At 39.4% G+C, this 24,577-nt stretch overlaps 1 long non-coding RNA gene across 2 annotated transcripts in view; it reads right to left on the minus strand.

Annotated features, from left to right (window-relative positions):
- Nucleotides 1-7,138: 7,138 nt before the first annotated feature.
- LOC148344212 (uncharacterized) overlaps nt 7,139-24,577 on the minus strand; it is a 106,831-nt gene continuing 89,392 nt past the window's right edge. For both annotated transcript variants that reach the window (XR_015845588.1, XR_015845586.1), the window contains exons 3-4: nt 16,301-16,428; nt 7,139-7,860 (exon numbers count right to left, since the gene is read on the minus strand). This is a non-coding gene — a long non-coding RNA (uncharacterized LOC148344212). The remainder of the gene's footprint in view (nt 7,861-16,300; nt 16,429-24,577) is intronic.

A 24,577-nucleotide genomic window follows, 5' to 3' on the forward strand; every position in this document is an offset into this window, starting at 1 on the left:
AGGAAGGGGAGTCTCGGGGGAAGGGGTGTAGATTTCATTCGTGGGGGGTTATAAGGCACCGGTGACCTTGCTGTTTTTGGGAAGTGGTGAGTGACGGAAATGAAATTCCAAGGGAGGGGTTCGGAGACGTGAGGTAGCTGAAGGTAGTATAATTGATGAGACTGAGTGCCTGGCGGAAATAATTAAATGAATACACATCCATGAAACTCGTTTGCCAATTCAGTTTTGATTCATTCATTCTTCAAAGACTAGAAAAGATGAAGACAGTATTACGAGAATCATGTCATAATTTCCAAAGAAAATAAACTGGATTTAAAAAAAAAAAAAATCTGACTTAATTCTCATAAAATGACAATATAAATGGATAAGAAAATCCTCATAATTTGTATCTTTTTTTTTTTTGATGAGTTGAGGTTATACTGTATTTCCTTTTTTTTTTTTAAGACTTGATTCTCGTAATTGTTTTGCTTTCTTTTCACTCTGGCCCTCAAACAAAAGATATGCTCTGTTTCGTGTTTGCTTGTTTTCATTTTTCATATGCGCGTCCACCTTTGCACCTGATTGAAGATGACACGTTTTTGTTTGCCACGCTAACAATGTGTACGAGCAACTCAGCTGTTGCAAGAACTTCAGGCCATTGAATGAGGTACTAATGTCACAGTGGACATTTTCCTTTCGATCAGAAAACCAGCTTCAAGTTGACCCTCTTTTGTGATTACCAATATTACTGCCTGTCTTTTTTTTTTTTTTTTTTAAACTTTGCTACCATGCTATTTTCTTATATACCACGACCTAACCTGGGAAATGAGGATCAACTTAAAATCTGGATACTGTGTATCCTGAGGTAGTCAACCATCAAACATGTAGTTGTAGGTTCTAGCATCTGTTTTGTACCTTCAGGAGGACAAAAGTAAACAAAAAAAAAAGATCATTGTTAAAACTGTATAATTATTACTGTTATGATGATGATTAAAACTATTATTATTATTATTATTAGGGAAGGCTCCTTGTACATAGTGTTTGATATTAAAGTATTAATTTGGTTCTTATGTCTTTTCTAAAAAACAGAACAAAAAAAGGAATATGGTAATATCTCTGGGTTTTGCTGAGTGCTTTCAAACAATGCATTGTGCGCTGAGATCCTCAATGCCTAATGAAGCTGCGAGCTAACATGTTTAAAAGTTGGAGCTGTACACGCACGCCAGTGGACAGACGACAAGCTTCGCCATCTCTTCACGCAAGGATTTTAGGACTTCCCATTTTTGCCTTTGGTGTGGGAAAGCATGAGAAAGAACTGGACGGAATCTAGAAGGAACTTGCCGGTTTCATGATGTGGCATGCGCATGAACTTAATGACATGTAAGAAAAAAAATAATTTTGAAAAATTTGTTTTATTTGTTTGTTTGTTTTTTTTTTTTGCTTGTTTTCTTAACTGTGTGTTAGATTTTCAGCTCACATTCACGTCGTGCATTTTACTTTGCATCTCCGATCCGAGTGATGTCATGAAGCCTTGTAGTGACAAGATAACAAAAGTGCTGTACAAAACACCAAACATTGTCGTGTAGTTGCAGTGGGGCTCAGCCATGTGTTTTTTTTTTCCCTCCTTGAGAAAGACTCTTTCTGATGGCTTCATCCCATGTACTTGCTGCCCGTCTCCTCGGAGGAGCGCATACGTGTGCAGGTTTCTCAGTTGGACAGAAATATGTTTGAGCCCTTTGAGTTTGGTATGTGTGTTTCTCATGTGGTGCTGCCGCCGTGAATGGGAAGCGACGACCCTCTTTTTGGCAGCCGAGAGTGTTTCCCATGCCTTAGACGCTCTCCACCATTGTGCTTTGACACGCCAACAAAACAGGGCCCTTCACTTCTCCTCTCTTCACTTTTTAATGACCCCGCGCCCCTATCTTGTGTAGGCCTAGATGTCCCTCCTGAGTATCATGGAAGAACTAGTGCTACCCCCTTTCACCTCCAAAACAACCAACGGGTGTCAAGGCATCATCACGGATCCAGGTTCTGTGGCCCTCGTTCACGTTTGTCTTCTTGTGATTGTGTCGCGTCCATCGCATCACACGCTGTCCTTCCTCTTTGTACCTTGCGCTCACTTTGTCCTCAGTGGAGCAAGATTTCCCAACCTGCTCTTTTACAGTATATAAACGAAGAAAAACGCCAACAAAAAATTATCTGTATTTGTATATATACGTGTCTGAGCATCTATGAGTAATACAATAAAACTGAAAAACATGACAAGCGTGCTGTTTTATTTATGTATCAGGGGAGTCAAAAATATTTTTTTCTTGCCAGCCACCTTATAGTTACTAATGGTGTCCCTCAGAGATGGGATGAACGTCTTGTATCCTAACATATACACAACAAATTGATTGACTCGTATTGCAATCAAAACTCGGGAAATAATTCTCTATCTTTTTTTATTATTGTGAGATTCGGAACGAACAATGCTTGCAAGATATCATAACTGAGTTTTGTTAAAAGTGAAGACAATTTGTAAGTCGACGCACATGATTAGTCCGAGCAGGCCGCATAAAATGATATTGCAGGCCAGTTATGGCCCCCGGACCTTGAGTTTGACACCTGCGCCGTAGCTCCAGCTCAATACATTGTGGGATGCTTGTCAACTTCTGATTTTGTTTGGGAATAATGGATCGACATCATAAAACCTGTACCATATTTACCTTTCAAAAGGCAATTTAACCACTTCTATTAATAAAACAAATTTTATTTTTTCTTTTAACTTGTATGTGGCATTTAGGGATGGGATAGTCAAGAGGGATACTTGAGTATTCACAAGATTTCATATAGGGACATATAGGATAGGTTAGTCAGGATACATAAAAAGATTTCATGTATAAGGCCATTGTACTTTTTAATATTTTTAACTGCCACACGTGTAAAAAAAATAGCTAAATAAAAAGAAAGTCAATTGCATAAAAGAAGCAACAAAACAAGTACTGGCCCTTGTTTTGAGGGGCGTGAACTTGCACCGCTTGATGAACGAAAGACCAATATAAAAACCAAAAAATACTAGAATGTTTTCACGAGACTGTTATAAAGTAAAAAAATGAAAAGAATAAGATATTTGACATGACATAAAAATATGTTAAGGTTTATTTTTTTAATAATCATAATGATACAGTATAACTATCTAATTAAAAAGACAATAATAAAATTTCCAACTGCTCATAAAAACACTAACACGAAGCAGAGAACATGGCCGTAGAGCAGGTGTGAGCAAACTACAGCCCGGGGGCCACATACGGCACGTTAAACGTTTAATAATAATAATAAACCTTGTTAATGTTTTATTTTCTAAATATTGTGGTGTCGCAAAGACATATTTTGTTGCAATACTTTTGTTCACTTTCATTTAAAATTAAATTAATTTTTTTTCTCAGATTAGGTGAGGTTACCAAAACACCCCATCCAGCTCCTCCTGGTCTGGCCCCTCTGTCAAATTTTAAAACCCACTGTGTCCGCCAATCAAAAAGTTTGCCCACCCCTGCCGTAGAGCCATTGGGTTTTTTTCTTTTTCTGATATGTATTTTAAATTTCATTCAGTGAACCCCTACAGCGTCATTCACATTTCCTGAGTGGGCGACTCCTTTCACCATTTTTTTGGTTATGATTGTGCATCAAAGGTTCTGCCTAGCAACAACTAACTGACGCCTGCTAGATGAATGATAGATGACAGTCGTGTAACCGCAAACTTTCTGGCATATAGTCTACATCAGTGGCTGACGCCTTACTAATTATTTAGCGTATAAAAACGTCACATATTTATGATTGGGAGCATGTGTTGGCGTTTGTTGCGCCATTAAATCAAATACTCATCAGCGGAGATCCCAACTAATAGACAGAATGAACAAACTCCTGTGACACTCCATCATAATTATGTCTTTGGATGCGCCACACGCAAATGCTGTCCACAGTGCAGACTTGCACGTCTCCTAAGACAGACTTAAGGGGACCACCATCCATCCATCAGGATCAGAATAAGACTTAAAAGCACCTTTCACTTTGCTTGGCCACTAATGAGGACACCTAATAACCTTCTGCTGGTCCCCATCAGCGCCATTTAGCGTCACCCTCCATTATCTCTGCTAATTAGACTGAAAGCCAGTGAGCCCACAGGACCAAAGTGAGGGAGGTGTTTGAGTGTGTGTGTGTGTGTGTGTGAGAGAGCAGGGGGGAGAGGACCCCTTGATATACCAGTTGGACCCCAGCCTTTTCTTGATGATTTCATGCAATTTGACTTCATGCTAATCTTCTTTTGGGGAGGTAAGGGAAGGGTTGATTAAAATAAGAAGAGGGTACACGTGCTTCTACTCAAAGGCAGGATTGGAACATACTAACATTTTTTTTATTCCCCAAATGACACAGAAAGCCAGCCTCTCCAATTTCTTTCCTAAAATGCAGCGCCCTTTTTGAGCCTCCGAAGCGACATTTTATGCACGGAGACACTCGACAAGATGAGCCAATTAGCGTCAAGTTGTTCTTCCTGCTGGGAGCTGTGGAGATGCAGGTGTGTCTCCGCAGAGAACCCAATAAAGACGAGCAGCCAGCACCCAATCGTTGGCTACAAATGATACAAAGTTTGGAGTTGCGACGTTCCCCGCACTATCTATCGCAATTCATCAATTTTGTATCTCTGATTTTATGAGGGTTTTTGTGGTACACTTGCATGAATGCCGTTGCATATGGGAAAGGAGAGCCACAGTCGCTGAGACAGATTTCTGAGATTTATTGAATGTCAGGAAGAGACAAACACAATAAGCACACATGCTGGTAGCTACAGTTCGCATCCAGGCACTCTCAAGCCGAGACTGCCCATGGCCAAACGCCACGTTATCAGGCCCCGCCTCTTAAAGTCACGGACACATTGCATGGAAAAAGCTTCAGCATTTGGTCTTTGTTCTATATATGAAAAGTACTTTGTATGTAGTAAATTGCTTCTACACTGAAAAAATTGTGTTTATTCAATCAAAATAATATCATCTGGATCGATGTATTTTTTTTAAGCGGGGAAGACAACACCAAAAAATGTTCTGTGCTCTCAATGGCTCAAAAAATGGCATTCTGATTAATATCGCATCTGTGCAATATGAGATAAGCAGTAAAGTCCACCCGTTTTTAGCCATGTCAGGGGGTGGCCATTTCGTTACTTCTGTTGACCAAAAATGACATCACAGTTGCTCAGGGCTCTGATAACCAATCACGGCTCACCTGTGTTCTGAAGCTGAGCCATGATTGGTCGGGAGTTTACTCAATTGTTGCACAAAATAAAAGCATCAGGATCCAAACACGTTTTTTTAAGAAGGGTAGTCATATCAATGCAAATCATCTAATTTCGTGCAGCAACTTGACGAAATGAAATTGTGTAAATAATCATTTTTTTTCCCAGTGTGTTGTAATAGCCCTTGTATGCTTGTTCTACTTATATATCGTGCATCATTTTGTTGTACGTGTGTATGTGTGTTAGGTGCTCTGTTAAATGGCTGTTCGGTGATAAATATGGAAAAAGACTGCGGGCAAATTGAAAGTCAATGAGGAACACGGTTCATAAAAAGTTGAACAAATGATCATTCTTTGAGAAGGATTCATTATTGCGGCAGACAGCTGTTAATAACGGAGGGACTCATCCTGCCGTTGATTACATTTGTTCATGTAACAAAAAGATGATTTTGCATATCAGAAATAAATTAACAATCCAATTCTTATCATGAAAGAAAATGATCACGCTGGGAATATAATTGACGCAATTAAAGTTTAAAGTTATAAGTCATTTGTGCAGTGCAAGATTTGTGTTCTTTTTATTTCCACTCCGTTATCATAATCATAAATATTCCTTGCAGTTGCTTATTCTAATTGGTTTATATTTCATTACATTTAAAAGTATATAGCTATATTGTCTACTCCGGGGTGTTTTTTTTGTGTGTGCGCACAATTTGCCATTCAAGCCAGGACCGCCACTTAATTCCAAATAATAGGAAAGCGTCCATAAGATTTATGCAAGCATTTTTTTTGTTACATTTACTACATTTACAATAAATAACTGTGTTTAGGTTACGTGCAAGGGGTAAAACTATATATTTTTTTCATATTTTTTAACCGTCTTTATATTTTATGATTTTCGGTATTGCATGCGCCTGGAAAGAATCCCCCCTCGATAAATGAGGATTCGCCGTAAAAAGTTATGGTCATAATGAAGGAGCAGATCAATGCATTGCAGTGGCCTTTCTGCCAGTTGCATCGTTACACCCGACGCCATTCCCAAAAGGACACGTCAAGGTTTTTCTTTGAAGGCATCGTTCTCAAGTCTGTTTAAAGCCTCGTGCTGTTTTGTTTCCAAGCACTGTGATTGACAGCTCCGGATGACGTCTTCACTTAATCGCTCCAGTGGTGTGAAAAGGTCATAAATCACACAATTATGCCGCACCTCCTTATGAATAGATATTTGCGTCGGGATGGGCGAGAGAGGGGGGTGTGGGTGGGCCTGCGGGCCATATCAACTTTGTCAACCTTGTATTTATTGCGAGGTGGTGGGCCAGAAATGAGCGATAAGCGGAATATATTTTACAGGCTCGCTCACACTCGTCAGGATGGAATTCAAGGTCAGAATGTATGATTTATTTGGCGTGTCGCATGTCAGCAGAGGAGACATCCTGATGGCAGGAGGAAGCGAGAGGACGTTGGGGGGGGGAAGAAAACCAAGAAGAATTTAACAGGACTAAAATGGAAGCTTTTTATTACGTTCGCAACATGGCGACTCTGTGACTTGGAAAAGTTTGTCCATACAAACGCCTACAAACTTTTGCGGAAAGGCAAAATTTTCCATTAAGTTAAGATGTGAATTCTTTTAATGACGGATGGATTTTCAAAATATATACAAATTATATTAGACGTGTATGCAAACTAAGTAGGATATTCATTTATTATTGCTGAATTATTTATTGTTTGTAATTCACCAAAAATGATTTATTCAGAGTATACCTCCATTTATTCATTCATTTTCTATGGTACATCTAATCACAAAACTTACTTATTAATAATGTCATTAGAAAACCCAAAAGACCCCCTCCCAAAAACACAACTTCTTTGAACATAGAGCAGAAAATTTTCAAGTAGTTTCATTAAAAAAAAAAAAAAAAAGCCAAAACACCAAAAGCGCGGCCTGGTTGAATATTTGGAGACTCGTTCAGTATGTTAATATTGTGCCACTCCAGCCCAGCAGGTAGCAGTAATGGTGGGAAAAAGTACCAAACTGAAGAAGGTAAAAGAATGGTGATTTTTAAAAGGATTAAATAAAAGAAATACCAATCTCTCAATTTTTTTCAGTTTCCTAAAGACTGACCAATGAACTGAGTATTCATAAAATCGTTGATTGGAGCAATCGGTTCGGCTAAGATGGTCACCAAAACGTAATGAGAATACCATACAAAGTCAAAGTATCAAAGATCTGCCACTTTTGGCCTGTAGGTGGCAGTAAAGCACATTATTAATAAGTTGACGTCAACACAAAAGCTAAGAAGAAGCCATGCACTTGATAATACTATTGTTTTTTTTTTGCATTATCTCCAACTAAAGTTCTAATGTTGTAGATTTGAATCTTGACGTTGCTCTTCCCCATTTATTCCGGGTCCTCCAGCTTCCTGTGTTGGGTTCCTTGAAGACTAAATTGTCCATAGGTGTGAAAGTTTGTCTATATGTGCCATGCGACTGGCCGCCAGCCAGTCCAGAGAGCGCCGAGCCGCTCACTCAAAGTCAACCGGGACGGGATTGTGTGACCCAAATGAGGACAACCGCAATGGAAAATTGATGTTTGTTCAAATACCATATGGCTGTGAGCATCTGAAAGGAGAAACAATAAAGAAGGTCAGTGCTCCCGATACTTTTTATACAAACGACCATCATCATGACCAACATTAAAATAAAGCAGCGTAGTGTTCATCAAAAATGAGAAAGATGTTTTGTACACTCTTGGAATATTATTCAAATTCAACTTTAACACGGTACTCAAATACGGAAAAACCAAACAAAAACTGATTTAAAATGATTCAATTAAAATGTGTTGCACAGAAAAAGTTATTTAAAAATTGTATCTAACTAGAAGTTTAACACCAAACATTTCTTAAATATTAATCGCAAAGTACTTAAAAGTTCTAACCGTAATAAGAGAGTGATTTTTTTTTTCAACGTCCCCCACGTGGGAGCCTGTGAACCCACACTTGTAGAAAGAGCGCAGTAGTTAACATGAAAGTGTTCTCTTAATTTGCCATGTTGTCGGTTCGTGTTAATCAATATGCAAAGACAGACAGAGACTTGCTCAGGTCTGAGGTGGTTTCGCTGCAGGTCACTGCATTTTACTGATGCGCCTCACACGGTGACCTTCAGGGCTGAGCGATGACGAGCTGCAGCCAATCCAGAAGAGGATTACCAGAGAATGTGACGCCACTACAAATATCAGCGTGAAGGCACACCACACACACAGTCACTGAACGAACACTGGCGACTGAGGATCATCATCGCTTTAGCCTCTAATGTTGATTTAAAAAAATAAATAAATAAAAGAGAGAGGGAAGAAAAGTCGGCGCTTCACTGCAGCATACATGCTAAAGATGCTACAAGGACATGCTGGTCGTCTCTGCATGTTTTTACACGTTGATTCATGCGCCGGTGGACGTGTTGCGTAAAATATTCAAATACAAATGAACTTTTCATAGTTTGAACGGACAGCTAATTTGTACTTGAGAAACTCAGCCAAAACACAAGGGGAGCATAGTTGAAAGAGCCAAAAAATGTGAAACAACCCTACCCCCAACCTGATTTTTTTTTTCCTCCTCTTTGAACTGCAAGATTCTGTAAAGCATCATTGGCTGTTCTGAAAGTTGCTATATAAAATTAATTTTTTTAATGATAATTTATTACTATTATTATGGAATTAATTTATTTTCTAGTCCCAATAAAGCAACACAACCTTATTTCAGAATGTATTTCAGGTCACTCACAGTTCTATGCATGTTTTGGAAATGTTGGAGGAAGTGAGAATCCACCCCATAAAAAAAATTAAAAAAAATACACACGAGCACAGAGAGAACATGCAAACTGGAAACACGGCCGGCGCCAAGATTCAAACGTACAACCCAAAAACTGAAAAGCGGACATGCTAACCACCAGGACAAAAAATAATACAAAAGGTATTCCATTTTATAGCTTCTTAATATTTTCAAATGTATAACAATATAACAAAATAAATATTGTCCCAGAAGGATGAGATGAGAAGAAGAACAAAACTAAATGTGTAACCGTTATAAGCCCAATTAGTTTGGGCTTTCCTTTTGCTCGCACTTCAAGAGTAATGACATGTAGTAATAACCACTTGCTTAATTATGATTTTTATGACTTAATTTGGACATTCCCTTTATAGAGCTCAAGTACAATTGCTTCCATCAATTTAAACATCCACTATTATAAGAGACAATCAATTGAATATTATCATTTTAAGGGTTGAGTCACTAGCTAATCGCAATTGCTGTGCATTGTAAATGATGTCGGAGTTCATTTGTTCCAAATTTGTGGAAGGTTTGGACAAGACGTAATAGCTCCGACAAAAAGATCCTCGCGGTGTCAGCTGAGTCGTCCATTAATTTTAATTGCTAATCTTACAGCTCATCTTTTATGAAGAGACACTGAGGGCTCGTCATCTTTTCATCAAATTACTGTGGGGAAGGATCGCCTCTTCATTTGGACTTTTGAAGATTTCAGACAAGCTTGTGCTCACCAATAGAAATATTGGGCTTACATGAGATTTTAACTCATTCATTACCAGCCGAATAAAAAAAAAAAAGGATTTTACATCTTTAGCCGTCAATGGCAGTAAATGAGTTTAATGCAGATTAATAGGTGAAATCTAGAAAACCTTTGAATGTTTATCCAACTGTTCAATGTTTGATTCGTTTTTTTGCATAACTTGCGGTAACAAATTTAAAAAAATCGGCAAGCAACCCGACGGTTTCCTCAGTGAGGAGTGAGGTGTGGATCTTTGACTTTGGTTATCATAATGATTTTTCTTCTTTTCTTCTAGTTACGTTACGAGAAAAAAAAACCTGCCAAAGAAAAAGCTAAATTTAAGTGAGTAGTTTGTAATTTTTTTTTTTTTTTTTACGTTTGAGGCAAATTTGACATGTCTTGTTCTTTTTGGCTGTTGATGATTTCAGTGGTTGCCTTATTCCGACGTTTTAATGAACGCTACAGTCCGATTTTTTTAAAGGGGTTGATTTTATTTCATAGTTTAGTGTCACTCTAGGCATGGATTAAAAAGATACTAAAAACAAGCCAAGATACTTTCTGTATCTTTTTCACTGAAACTGATGAAATATGACACTATTTGCGCCAACCCTGTAAATGCATCCGCACATTTGCAGAAATGAAAGAAATGGCGAGGCTTTGTAAAGTGAGATATTGTCAGCGAACGCGAGCCTTAATACGGGAAATCGGATTAAAGTTATGGAAAACTTCATGAATAATGTAGCCAACATTTATTTCTCCTTGGAAGTGGAATGTAAAACACAGAGAGAGCCCTTGCTCTTTCTCCCACTCAACTCTACATTTCATTTCCAGCGCTGATGATGGATGGGACTGAAAAGTAAACTAATTAAAACTGAAAAGGGAAATTAATCGCGACAATATTTCTTTCCATCACCATCTTAATGACAAAGGTGTCCATCTATTTTTTGCCATCAAAAGTATTAAAAGCATAAATCAAGGCTCACAAAGGCAAAAACAAAAGGAGGAAAGTTGTTGTTGTAACAGGATGACAAAATCATTAGAATGTAATTGATAACCTCCAGGGCCAAGACTTCACATTGATCTAGTGCTGGTATGTCATTGTAATAACCCGCTTATTGCTTTTTTAGCTCATTCGTTTGATGGCAATTACTTTAGGTTGAATTAGCCACATTTACTCTGAAGGGAAAAACACTTACGGAGAAGAGGATTTGTCCTGAACGACAATTTTTTCCAAACCCTTATTGAGCCAAGGCGCATAATTTACATTCAGAACATTTTCGCGACACAAGACAAAACAAATGTCTGGAAAAAGTGGACGCACAGGTTAAATGGGCCTTCTGCTGTTTAGTGGAAGAACATTTTTTTTTTTACTATTGAAAATAAAAAAGGGAAAAAGGCTGTATTCTGTATACAGAATTATATACACACACACGCACGACTGGCTGCCAGCCAATCGCAGGACACACAAAGACGACCAACTATCCGCTCTCACTTTCCCGCCTAGGGCCAATTTGTCATTAGTTTGTTCATTGTTCTACAAACAACTGCACTAGTTATCATGGCGTCATTATTTAGAATGATCAATATGAGACATATTCAGCTGTTCTTCAATACTCGCTGGATGATGGCGCGTGTCCTTATAAACATGCCAGTCAGGCCGAACCCCCAGTGAGAGATGACCACCGGTAGCAACAAGGTCAAGGACATGAAGGACCTGAACCACAAGAAGCAGAATATTAAATTCACTGACCTGCCAGGAATGTGGCGGAGAAAGAGAGCGAGAGAGAGAGAGAATGTGAGGAAGACCGAAAGGGGGGTCTTGGTCATTAGCAGAGTGATGACAGTATACAGTCTATAAAAGCTTTTTATAAAGGCAGGTGCGTGATTACCTTTCAGGAAAGGAATTTTTGTATATAGAGACTTTTACTTTTCTACATCCGTGCCATGTCTGCTATTGGGTCCACATCCTACTCCTCACGTGACACCAAGACTCCTTTTCAAACTTCAACCGAAATAATTTACATGATACGGTTTGTAAGTTGCACCTTAAAATTGCAGTCATTCTTCTTTTACAGCATGGATACTTGTTGGAATGAAATATGAAGTAAAAGTAAATGATAAAACAGGAAAATAAAAAGTGAATGTGTTTACAGATAATGGTCTGAAGAGTGATAGGCAAATTCCCAACCTGTGCAGAAGTGTGCATACACGCTTTGGTTATCTCACACTTGATCTTCTGACAGAATGTAAACAAAAATGTAATAATGATGTCGGAAATGAGACCTCTCAATCTTGCCGAAACAGAAATAGAAATACACAAATGATCTCCCGGTGCTTTATAACGGTGAGGCCGGCGCTCGGAGTGGCTGTGATATCATCTGGCTTCCATCCCAAAGGGTGGGTGACTAATGTTCATGTCTTCCACTAAATAATGCTCATTGCCTGCATTTTAATGGTCCTATTGATTTTACCCTTAATTCGCCCACAGAAAGCAATACACGTTTACCATATTATTTATCTGTATTGTGACTAAAGAACAAATGTTATCCGGCGTCACCTCACCTTGAGCTGACAAAGTTTGGCTGATGTTTTTAAAATATGAAAGAAATACCCAATTTGTGCTCACTTTTAACTGTACTATAAAAAGACCCATTTTTTCCCAAGTGCCCCTAGATATTTTTCCGCCACCCAAGCACATCATCTGGACCGTATTGATCTGTATTACATCACCCTTTGCGTCTCATTGCTTTAATTTTAACGTTACCACTGAAATAATCCGAGTAATAAAATGAGACGGGTCCTTACTCCAATATTCAAGACCTCCATGGAGCTAATTGTATCAGCCTTTAAAATGACTCGGTTTATGTGATTGTTTTATAGGTTGGCATTAAAAAGCCTCAATCATTGTACATGATGGAAACCAGGGCGTCCTTGGCAACACTCAATGAAGTATTTTAACACGTTATGGCTGAGCTGACTGCGTGGGGTGTAATCATAAACAGTCAAGACCCAGCCCTTGTCCTTAATCCTTGGTTTATGTGCACCATTACTGCGTGTTTCGGCCAGAAAGTCACATCAAATGTTTCTTTTTTTCTCCTCATTGTAATAATGGGGCGGCACGGTGGCCGACTGGTTAGCACAATGGCCTCACAGTGAGAGACAGCATCGGTCGTGGGTTCAATCCCAGCTCCGGCCATCCTGTGTGGAGTTTGCATGTTCTCCCCATGCCTGCGTGGGTTTCCTCCGGGTACTCCGGTTTCCTCCCACATTCCAAAAACATGCATGGCAGGCCGATTGAACACTCGAAATTGCCCCTAGGTATGAGTGTGAGCGCGGATGGTTGTTCGTCTCTGTGTGCCCTGCAATTGGCTGGCAACCAGTTCAGGGTGTCCCCCGCCTACTGCCCGAAGATAGCTGGGATAGGCTCCAGCACCCACCGCGACCCTAGTGAGGAGAAGCGGTACAGATGATGGATGGATGGATGTAATAATGGGCCCAACAGCCTTGAAGATTTGAATTTCCTACTTTCAATAACGGCCTTTTCAGTTCATTTATTTCTATCTTGTGCTACTTAGTGTAATGTAAGTCTGTAGTCCTGGGCTAGTGCCAATTAACTATTCTGCATTTCCAGTGAAACAAGTGGAGAGAGTTGCTTAATTGAGACTGATGGCCAAACTAAACCGAGCAGACTGGAGACGTTCAAAACACAAGAAGGGGAAGCAGTGAAGGTCTTTGGGAAATTGAAAATGGTACTTTCACTCACTCTCTATGCCTTGTGAGTTGCTTAATCAAGTGTAGTGCATGGGGATGCATCGATTGTCCGTTTATATATTGTCTACACTCGCTTATGGACGTGTTAGAATGGAATATTTTCCTCTTGGCAGGGGACAGTGAGCAGAGATGACTGAACATTTTTGGCCTTGGTGTCCTTTAAGAGGAAAATATTCACGGTGTCCCCTTCCAATACAGGTGGATACATTTCAGCGGACTGAGGGCATTTTCTATTGCATGGATAAATTGGAGACAGAAAGTCAACTAGACTTTAGACCATGGAAACCAGGTCTAAGTTGTGGTGCAGGCAGTAACACAGTTTTTGGTGGATTTGATCGAGGCGCAGGTAGACAGATTCTGCGCGTTGATGTGTGGTGAACGTCTTGGTAGTTCATTCATAAATAAGACATCAGCGTGCACCAAACCCTCTGAATCATTGTAGAAATCAATTAATTGAATGAAATCATTATTATTGTCTTTAATATAATTTCAAAGAGCTAAGCAGTTGGAGGTTGGTTACTTTTTTTTTTTTTTTACTGCAGTGCGCTTGGAGTCGACATCTGGCCAGCAACAAATTGCAACCGCTTTAGTAATTGGACCCCAATGTATCTTTTTTTTACGTCGTTTTGTGTCTTTTGTGCCAAGTCCTTAAAAAAAAAAAATAAATCTAAACTTCTGGTCTAATCTTTGCCTGCCAAACAAAGTTGTTTAGGTTCTCACAGGCTGAAGCCGTGTACTCAAACTCCTGAACTTCCAGACCACAGACCAAATCCTTTAAGTTGCGTTCTAAGAGACCAACTTTCAGACTCATCTTATTATTATTATTTTTATTTTTTTACGAGTGCCCTACAAGGACTTTCCAAGTTCGTAAAGGGATGTTTTGCAGACCGATTGACTGAACTCCTGGTTGTAAATCCTGTGCCTTCCCAGATTCTTAGTTCAGTCTAACCACTGGGCGCAAACTAGTCCATGTGTCAATAGTTGTGTAAGATTGAAACCATTTTGAAACCTTGACCTTCAAAACCATTCCAAGCCAAACATAAAAGAGAACTAAATCAATGGTCTAAAACCTGTCCTTCTTTGCAATCCAAATTTTTTATGACAATAAAAGGCACTGTGATTTATTTCAAAATCCTCTTGCACAAAAAGTGCCCATAGCGACAATGTTGAACACTGCTGTGGCACCCGAGCTACCACTCTATGTGGGACTTACCCAAGAATGGCGGGTGCATGGGTTCACGTTGAGGTCAGGTGGATACCATACAGGTGCACAAAGAGATCGGACACGCCTAAACAATTAGAAGTGATGAAAAGCCGATTGAATCAAAATGAGACCCAGAGAGAACACTTCCCAACGTTTGTTTTATACACGTACGGTGGGCCCACACAATACTCACGGCTTCCGAGCTCACGAAGCAAGAGTGTGGGTGGGTGCGTTTAGGTCGTTTTGGGCCAGGGTGCGGTGCAACACTTTATCCTTGAGAAAGTTTCAATCTTTCCCGGTTAAACTTGAGAGCGCTGCAATCTTTACTTGAAGAACTTGAAAGCAGTGAAATCCGAAGTCCGCGACTGTGCGAGCGACGAAACGGCTGAGTTGCGATAGCCTTGCTTTAGCTACCGTTAGCAAGCAGCAACGTCTGCCTCGTCGACCTCCATCCACGAGTTCCTCGCCACTTCGGCCGACACTTCGGCCAATCCTTCGACAGCCACACTCACCAAGATTCCTTACAAGCAGCTCACAAGTTATTTTCAGTTCTCCGAGCGTCTTACTTTGAGTTTTTTGGGTTCTTCGTCATCACGTCCACCTGTTCGCCAACATGTCGTCGTCCTTTCTTTTTTTTCTACTCGCTCTCTTGCGAGAGCAGGTATCGTCTTCGTTCTCATATCAGGGTCACATGCTTCTCATACATCCTCTCTCGTGAAAACACGTCTCTCCCTCACCGGTTCAAAATCCCACCCACTAGCTGTCAATCACATCGACAATATGGAGTGCTTTCTTCAAACAACTAATCGCATTGAGAAAAACACAGCCCTGACAAAATTGTTACAGTACATTATTAAATTGTTTAAATAAAATAATGATTGTTAGGATAAACATTGAGTTTTATCACAGGATGAGAAGTGAAATAACTGAGACATTTATTTCTATAAAAATATTACTAAACTCACTTGTAGCAAAGGTGACTGGGGATTTTTAGAAACCCACTTAATGCTGAATTTTTATGGTACCCAGAATTTACCATCAGGATACACTGCTCTTTAAGTATCCATTGCTATTCAGCACAAGTAAGTCATCTTATTGTGAAAACCACAATCAAAAGTCCTCAATGTTATAAGCTTTTTGATTTTAGGAGCCATTCTTCCACTTTGGCAACTGTAGCACAATGTCCATGGCTGTGTGTGTTTATAGCCACAATGCTTATGTATAAATGAGGTTTAAATCCCTTTGGTGTTTTCACACCTTGGATATTTTTTTCCTCAAACAACTGTGAACAAATCCATTCATTATCTTTATTTACATGGAAAATGTCCACCTGTTGCATGGATAACAGAACTTCCTATTTCCCATGAAGAGAAAACGTGTGCCGGAATATGAAAATCAAAGTCAACGTGAACGTTTAAATGTGTTTTTTTCAGAGGAAACACTAACCAAGGACAAAATGATGTTGGACTACTTCCATGTGGACAAATCATTTCCGCAATCTAAGAAAGTACAGACTTTGGAAAGTACCTGCTTTGCCCTCAGCTTGGCCACAGAGGTCGTGGTCGAGGTCAATGGTCCCGACATCCTTCCCGGAAGAAACTATAAAAGTTTTCATCCGACATTCCAACGGAAGTCATTTGAGGTCCATTTGAAGCCTGTCGGTAAATGTACAAGATGAAAAACACTGCGCAAAGCAGCACTAAGAAAGAGTACCAGCACATGTGCACGTACATGCACACACATTTTACACAACAGAGGGCCATTGACACATCATCATCTTAGATTAGCAGAGTGCTGAAAACTGTCGTGAGCCTGCTTTCACTGGAAGTGTGTGTGCGTGTGTGCGCTCTACCGTAGCCAGTGCTCCATGTCGTTGAAGGAAAGTGATGTGTCTATATGTGGATAATAAGCTCCTTCGGGGGAGAACTCGCGCTCTCTGTAGACCACGAACTACTCTTTTACTTCAGATGATCCGCACCATCCAGGGAATACTACTTTTCCTTCCAGTGATCTCAATTATACCCCACTTGTATTGTCTTTTCACTGTATATCTGGCATCTCTTTCACCATGGAGCTAATGTGGGCTCTATAAGAGTGTACGCTTTCTGTGTCACTGTAAAAAGCTTTCATTGGCTACGTCAGACCCTTACCCCGTGAGACCCTCGTAAACCAAAAATGTAGACAATAAAAGAGGTCTCCTATAAAAAAAAAAAAAAAAAATAAACTATTGTATTTTCCACACTTGAACCCTTTGAACTGCTCACAGGCCACTGCTCTTAATAACCTGGTCAGGAGCGCTGAGGTGAGCAAGACTATCTTCTCCCTATAAAACACACCAAGATGTAAGAATGAATTCGCATTACAGGATAATGGCTGCTGTCAGTAATCAGAATCAAAATGCCCTTGGTACTCAGTGTACAACGAGATTGGAGAATGGAGATCCGTGAGCCGCTGCGTCCATTTGTGCCACCATCTTGGCAATAAATAAATATCTTGTGTTATCAAACGCTTGCTTTTACACTCCAGCGACAACACATTGCATAATGCCAGTAGCTCATCTCAAGGTTGCACAACCATGCTTTTGTTGTGGGTTCACTCCCCCGCTGTTGTTTTGCCCTTTTCTAGGTGGATGCATGGAATTCTATCTATCTATCTATCTATCTATCTATCTATCTAGCTAGCTAGCTAGAACTAGCTAGCTAGCTACACATTAATTTAGCTAGCTGGCCAGCTAGCTAGCTGGCCTTTTCTAGGTGGATGCATGGAATTCTATCTATCTATCTATCTACATATTAATTTAGCTAGCTAGCTGATGAGCTAGCTAGCTGAACAACAAGTGATATACATACACACAGAAAGTCATGACTTATTTTGTTGTATGAATGACAACAGGTGAATACACACATTTCTTGTACCTGTTACCATAAAATGAAAGAATAATTTGAAATGAATAAAAAATAATTTTCTGACATCAAGCAAAATTGGATACATTCTTGCACCATACCTGATAATCTCAGATCACGGATAATATATCATTCTACACCGGAAAAAAAATAAATAAATACTTGGAGTTATAGTTGCTTTAAAAAATGTACAAAACTTATTTCAAACAGAAATTCTAACTATATTTTACAAGCAGAGTTTTGGAGTATTTTTTCTTGTATAGTATAAGATTATTCAAAAAAAAAAAAAAGAAAAGTCACTCAATTGTTGAAGCGCAAATCCACAATCTTCAAAGTGGGACACGGCCATTTTGTTTAGTGATTTTGTTGCGTGTGCAGGCTCACAATAGAGATAGTTTGGATCTCATCTCAGGACCATCTTTCCATGTTCAGCTTCCTCTCACATTTCAAATACATGCATGTCAGGTTAGAAGAGCCTCAATTGCCCCTAAAAGTGAATGGAAGCTTCCATATATGTGGCCAGCAATTAGGTGGCCCTAATCAGGACAAGCACAAGAGAAACTAGAATATTACAATATTACCACAAAAATGCATTTATACGAATAAACCTCATATTGAGGCCTGGTTGTCCCTGTAGTTGAGTAAATGAGCATCTCTGGACACAAGCGAGGAAACAATGATAACAAGTCTGTTGCTAGTTGAATTGAATCTGAAATGTGTGCACAGTAAGATTCATTTGGTCTTCTCAGAAAGAGGCCACAGTATCCCCAGTTCAGAACAAAATGATGTTTTCGGGCTTTTCTAGGACGCTCACCAGGTGCTCAGGGCCATGCAGTCACATCAGCATTGGTGCAGTGGTACGCACAAAGATGGGATTTCACAGAAATATGTACAAGCATCACCACCTAATGAGAACTCAAACCACATTTGGGGAAAATCGTCTTTTTCTTCCATTATAGATGTCCTCATTTAGGACTCACAGGTCCTTGTTTGTCTCATCTTGAAATCCATAGTGTCCGTAGCAGTCCTTGTTATCTGGACACTGTGGCTTCATCTGATCAATAAAAATATGCCAATAGAGTTTATTGACGAGGCGGTGTGTACGAGATAAGGTGGTTATCACAGGTTGTCTGCTCTCTGATGTATAATCCTGACTCGTGGCGGGAAAATCATTAATTGTGCTGTAGGGAAATGAAACAGCCAACATATTGGTTTCAGTGACCCTGAACGAAAACACACACAATGGCACGCACACACGTGGACACAACAGAAAAGTTGAGCAAAGTCATTTGGCCAAAAATGGTCCGTATGTTCAAGGTACATGGCGTTGGACAGAGTAGTTAGCCCCATTTCAAACAGATACAAACGGATTCTCCACCCGTGACAAGATCTGAGGTGCAGAACCTCAGATTTAAGCATCTTCCTGTAGTCTTTCATCTTATTAAATGGATTCGTTCATTATTCCAGCTAACATTGCATAGTGCAATGTTGTGTTGAATGTCTTCCACTCAGCATCCATTGCAACCTGGTCACACTGAAAGAGGGATTCTCCCTATTGCGGCCCCTTTTCAAGGCTTCTTTTTTTTCTCTCCAGGCGTTTTTTTTGTTAGTTTTTCCTCACCCTCCTCTGGGGTTAAAATCAGGGGATGTTGTTAATAATTGTCAAATGCGGGCATGCAGTCTATACACACTATTTCAACCAATGTTACAATTATCCAAATAACATTTTCTCATTTTTTTTAGAGTCTCAGCAAATGACACTCACTATAATTTTGAAGTCATCAACTGTTGGAGAAAAATTTGAATGTTTTTAACCAGTCCTCCCCAATGATAACAGCATTTTTTCACTCAACAAATGAAAATGTATATTTTTAAGATCACTCTTTGAAATGATTATGCACAGCAGTGTTTCAAGACATTTTAAGTGTGCAAAGAACTTGAAAGAGTCATTTGTTCAATTTGCAGCATTAAGAGGTTGTATTTGTTGAAATGTTATTTTCAATGAAAAACATTACCAGAACAGATTACATTTTAACATAGGAGCACTTTTTTTCCACTGAATTTGTTAGTTTTTGTAGATTTTTATATAATATGATATTGTCTTCTCTTGATTTTTGTGTTGTCTTGATATTTGTGGATACACATCTGGATACTCTTATTCCAACAGCAGCGCCTTTATAATCCATCCAAAGTGCATTTGAGATTTAAATTCCGCCGTTAGTCTTTGAACCTATACACCAACAATGTCTGATGTGAAATAATGTTCTGGTTAAGCAGGGCTTTGAGTAGGCCCCACATCTGACCTTCATGTTGTCCCAGACTATTGGCCAAGCACTAAATAATAACATTTCACAGTCTCGCAGCGGGGCGCCATCTAGAGCCTGTTGCCCTCACACATAATTTTGCTCTTGCTGAGTTGAAAGCTGTTGTGCGCCGGTGTGCGTGCGTGCGTGCAAATGTGGATTTTGCGCATGTAAAAATTGCAATCTTGTGCGGTTGAATGTCACAGGGCAACATGTTATGATGAGTGAACGGCAATAACCTTCATCAGCCCTGCAAAGGTAAAACATGTGTTTCCAGGGGTAGCCAGTGTTCCACTTAGATTTACTGAAGGAAGTGACATATCCCGTTTCTGACACGGAGTGTTAAAAAGTAAAATGGGGATGGATGCTGAAACGTTGTACACCTCAGGGGTACAACGGAAAGAACCATAAAATTCAAGAGCGGGGAGATGTGTATCCATGGATGAATTACACAAAATCTTGCAAAAGAAATGTAGTCTTGACTTTTACAGGGTACTGCTTTTGCATTGCTAAAACTAACCATACCATGATTAGAACAAAAATGCCTTTCGATCTTTGTCAATTAAGCTCATACATGAATTTTTGGAGGTTCATTTCAAATGTATTTATTTCAGTATTGCTGCACATCTGTAGTCGGTGCAGAAGAAGTAAAGTCTAACTAGAGTTTACGTTATTACACAATACTTTGTGACCGTTTTCATTTGTTTACCTTGCTCTAGACAAACACTATATTAAGAAAAACAAAGTAATACTAAAACAAACAAAAAAAAAAACAGTCAAAACTAAGAAGCTTGCTGTAAAAACTAATTAAAACTTGCTGAATACCCCCCCCCCCCAAAAAGTGAAAATGAAATAAAAACTAACTGTAATGAAAAATCCCAATCTATTATAACCCTGGTTGAGTGTGGCCTTCATATTATTACACTATAAAATCTTATGCAAAGAAAATTTGACTTCACCCATTAAAAATCAATTCCCGGGCAGTGCTTGTTGTGCGTCCAAGGTGAAACTGCCTTAATTATTTGAAATGCACCGATGTCGCCTCAGGCTATATTTATTGTGAATAGTAATAATGTGCACCAAGACACATTCCTACTTGTTGGTCTAATTAGTGCTCCTCAGTGCGGCTGTTTACCTCATGCTCAGAGCATAGATGCATCAATGAAAATGTGATTTTTTAATGGCTTTTAAAAATACACTAAACAAAGTTGGCATCCAGGCGAAAACATTCAGGTACACAATGGGGGAGCATTTTAAATGTCTCAATTACTAAGGCTGTTGAAGTGAAAATAATTTTCTCGTCAATGTTTTTCCTGCCTATACAGCAGTCAAAATTCATTCTTTAAAGTCTGAATGATACACATTCTGAGCGGAATGACGTGTTTGCAAATGATGCGGCGATAGGTAGGCAGGGGGGCTTTCTAGCAGTTGTAGGTGGTCCAGTCCCATGGGAGAGGAAAAGGTTTGGGATAAAGGAGGGTAGGAAAAAAAGGGATCGGAGCCCAGAATGTTGCTAAAAGACCGTAGGGAATCCATTGCTCTCAACAAATCCATCTTGACCTGGAGATTAGTCTCCTATAGTGCTGTTCTCGCGTCAAAACACGATGAGGAATGTGACAGGCCTACTGACAATGGACGTCTGTGAATCCGCAAAGTGAGATTTCAGCAGCCAAAATGGTTTATTACATGCTGACAGGCACGTCAACCTTGCAATATTTATCACTGAAACGTCTGCCCTTTTCATGTGGGATGTCCAAAAACAACCCAGAGTGTTCGCTCTAAGTGTTTTCCGATTGACCGATAGATTTGGGGAAATATACATAAAATGTTGGGATAACTCAAGCTGTCCACCAATCGTGTCCAGAATCTTCCGCAAGAATGCAACCGCAGCAGTTTGAGGCTGAGCCAAAGTGAGCTGCAAGCTGGGAAACAAAGATGGGTTCAATCCAGTAGACTAGTAATAGCAACACACTTTTTCTATGAGAACCAGTGAAATGGAAACATATGTTTTCATTTTGCGTGTGCGTGCTCGCTCATGTCACGTTATGTGTGTACATGCACTCAAACAAAAGCCTAGTGTGAAAATAAAAAAAATTGCAATATGACCTTTACAAATACTTACAGAAGGGAGCTGAAATGTGGAAAACATTAGCGGTCCATCACAATTGATGTAAGTTTTTTGGGTTGAGGTGTAGATTTGTCTTGGAAAAAACAAATGCATTTGTATCGCAGCTTCTCCTGCCTATGATAAGGCAAAATCCTTAACAGACGAATAAAAAAACTGTTGAAATCGATAAAACAAATAAATAAATAAATACATAAAATACGTTGCAATGTGGATTAGTTCAATAATAAATATTTTCTGTAAATTTATGATCAATATCAATTATCAATTACTTGTATTTCTACAAACTACTTGGTTAATTGGACTGGTTATTATTAGTTAACTAGTATGTAAACAATAGGGCTGTCAAAATTAAAGTATTAACTCAGGTGATTAATTAAAAAAAATTAACTCAGTTAAATATTTTAACTCAGTTTGATTTACTTAAAAAATAATTTGCATACTTTGCAAATATTGCGCCATATTAGCTGTCTTGAGCACGTCTCAGAACAAAACACTGTGTTTAAGTTACCACTGGGCCTTGCAAACCAACACTGCTGGAGTGTGGCGCTTGTGGGCAGTTTTGAGAAATGTTTCGAAAATAAAATAAATGTCTGCAAAGATGTCTCCATTTTGATTGTATTCAAGAATCCAAGAAATCCAAGAACAGTCTTTGAATTAAATATCCTTCATATTTGGTGATTTTGCATCAATTCCAAGATATTATTCAAGTAAATATCTGTTATAGGCTTCGCAAAAAATAGTAGTTGAAAAATGTGATTAATCATGGAATTTCTTGTGATTAATTAGTTAAAAAAATACTCACTTGACAGCACTAGTAAACAATCATGGCATCTGGCAAATTATGATATTAAATAGTAACCTTCTCAAATACAAGATTTTGGTACAAGAAACAAGGGTCTGCGAAGGGAACCTTGAAGTACCCCGTGTGTTTTTGAGAACTCAGGGAGCCCCGTGTTTCCTCTGTGACCAATGGTGTGAAAAGCAACAGAACGTTCCAGTATCATGTGAGGCTTTCTCAGAAAAAAAAACAAAAAACTCTGAGAATACCGAACGGTGCCATTATAAACACAACACGATACATTCTTGAGGACAGTAAATCTAGTGGTGATTATGGAGATTCTCCTTTGACATGACAAAGATTTGAGGAACCAAAAATAAATTTCAGATTTAATGTCATCCGGTAACTGGCTTGATAACTATATTTTATTTGATACAGACTTTGACATTATAATTAGTTTAGTCCCCCGCAATCTCCATTACGATGCAAACAGTTTTTAAAGTGTCGCCTGTCCCATGATTTATCAGAGGCCCTCAAATCACTCTCACACTTCCCCTCCTTCTTTTTCTCTTGTTTTTCCATAAATTGTCAAGGAGACATCGATGCAAGCCAATTCCCGGTCCTGGAAATGAGCATATTTGTCCTGGCTCCGACACAGTCCAAAAGATATTAGCTGTGTAGGAAATGTGCTGAATATTACGGGCTCCGCTATTCCAGGCCAAGAAAGACAGTTGGTGCAAACCTCAGACTGCCGCTCAGCTGCGATTTCTCAAAATGTCAGAGCTTTTGCGTTCGCAGTGTGCGCCGTCGTGTGCTGCAGGACAAAGCTGGCTGTCCCGTGCGCTGAGTCATTGCGGTAATTAAATGTGACTGGGCGCTGCAAGGTCAACTTTGGATGCCTTAACGCAGTCCAAAGGAAAGTTACAGGCTCATTAGTGAGAGACAGGCTGAGCGATTTTTACCGTTTATTTTCTTCATTTGCACCTTTCTGGTTAGTTGGTGACCCAGTTTTCCTTTTACTGGACTTGTTTGATGAATCCATTCCTCCACATGTGAGAGATCTCAATGACACATCATTCATATGTGCTGCAAATGAGCCTTAAAATGGAGTTGACTGGTATCCGGATGGTTTCGTGAAGTCTCCGTAACCGGGTAGTGCGGCTAATGATCCAGACAAGAACACAATGAAAGGCAATTTGTAGCATTGCGTTCACCTGTTTTAGCGTATATTTTGAGCAGACTTTGGAAATACTGTCGTGTTGTTTGCTGAGCCTGAGCACAATCGTGAGAGAGGAGGAGAAAATAAATCACATCCTCAAGTTAAATTAATTCAACTTGGTCCAGTGAGGTCATTAGAACAGTAAACTTTTCTCCGAAAAATCACGAGTCATTGCTTTTGGCTAAACTCGCTGGGCTAAAAACGATAATATCTCACATCCCTGCGCCTCTTGCGATTGGCCCATGAAACTCGGGAGGCCACAGTGCATTCATAGTTCAGCTTCTCACAATGCCAAAAAAAGTCAACACCAGCAAGTAGTGTTTGTTTTGTGTTATTAGTAAAGATTTATACGATAATGGTGGGAATCACCACTGCATCAGACAATGAAGTATCTAATAATACAAATACGGTTCATTATATTGGGTACCTAATATTTTAGGCAGTGAGTGTACACATCATACGAAATGTTTGTA

Source organism: Idiotropiscis lumnitzeri, chromosome 1, assembly GCF_059441095.1.
Source record: "Idiotropiscis lumnitzeri isolate Australia: NSW breed Sydney's pygmy pipehorse chromosome 1, RoL_Ilum_1.0, whole genome shotgun sequence".
Classification (NCBI taxonomy): domain Eukaryota; kingdom Metazoa; phylum Chordata; class Actinopteri; order Syngnathiformes; family Syngnathidae; genus Idiotropiscis; species Idiotropiscis lumnitzeri.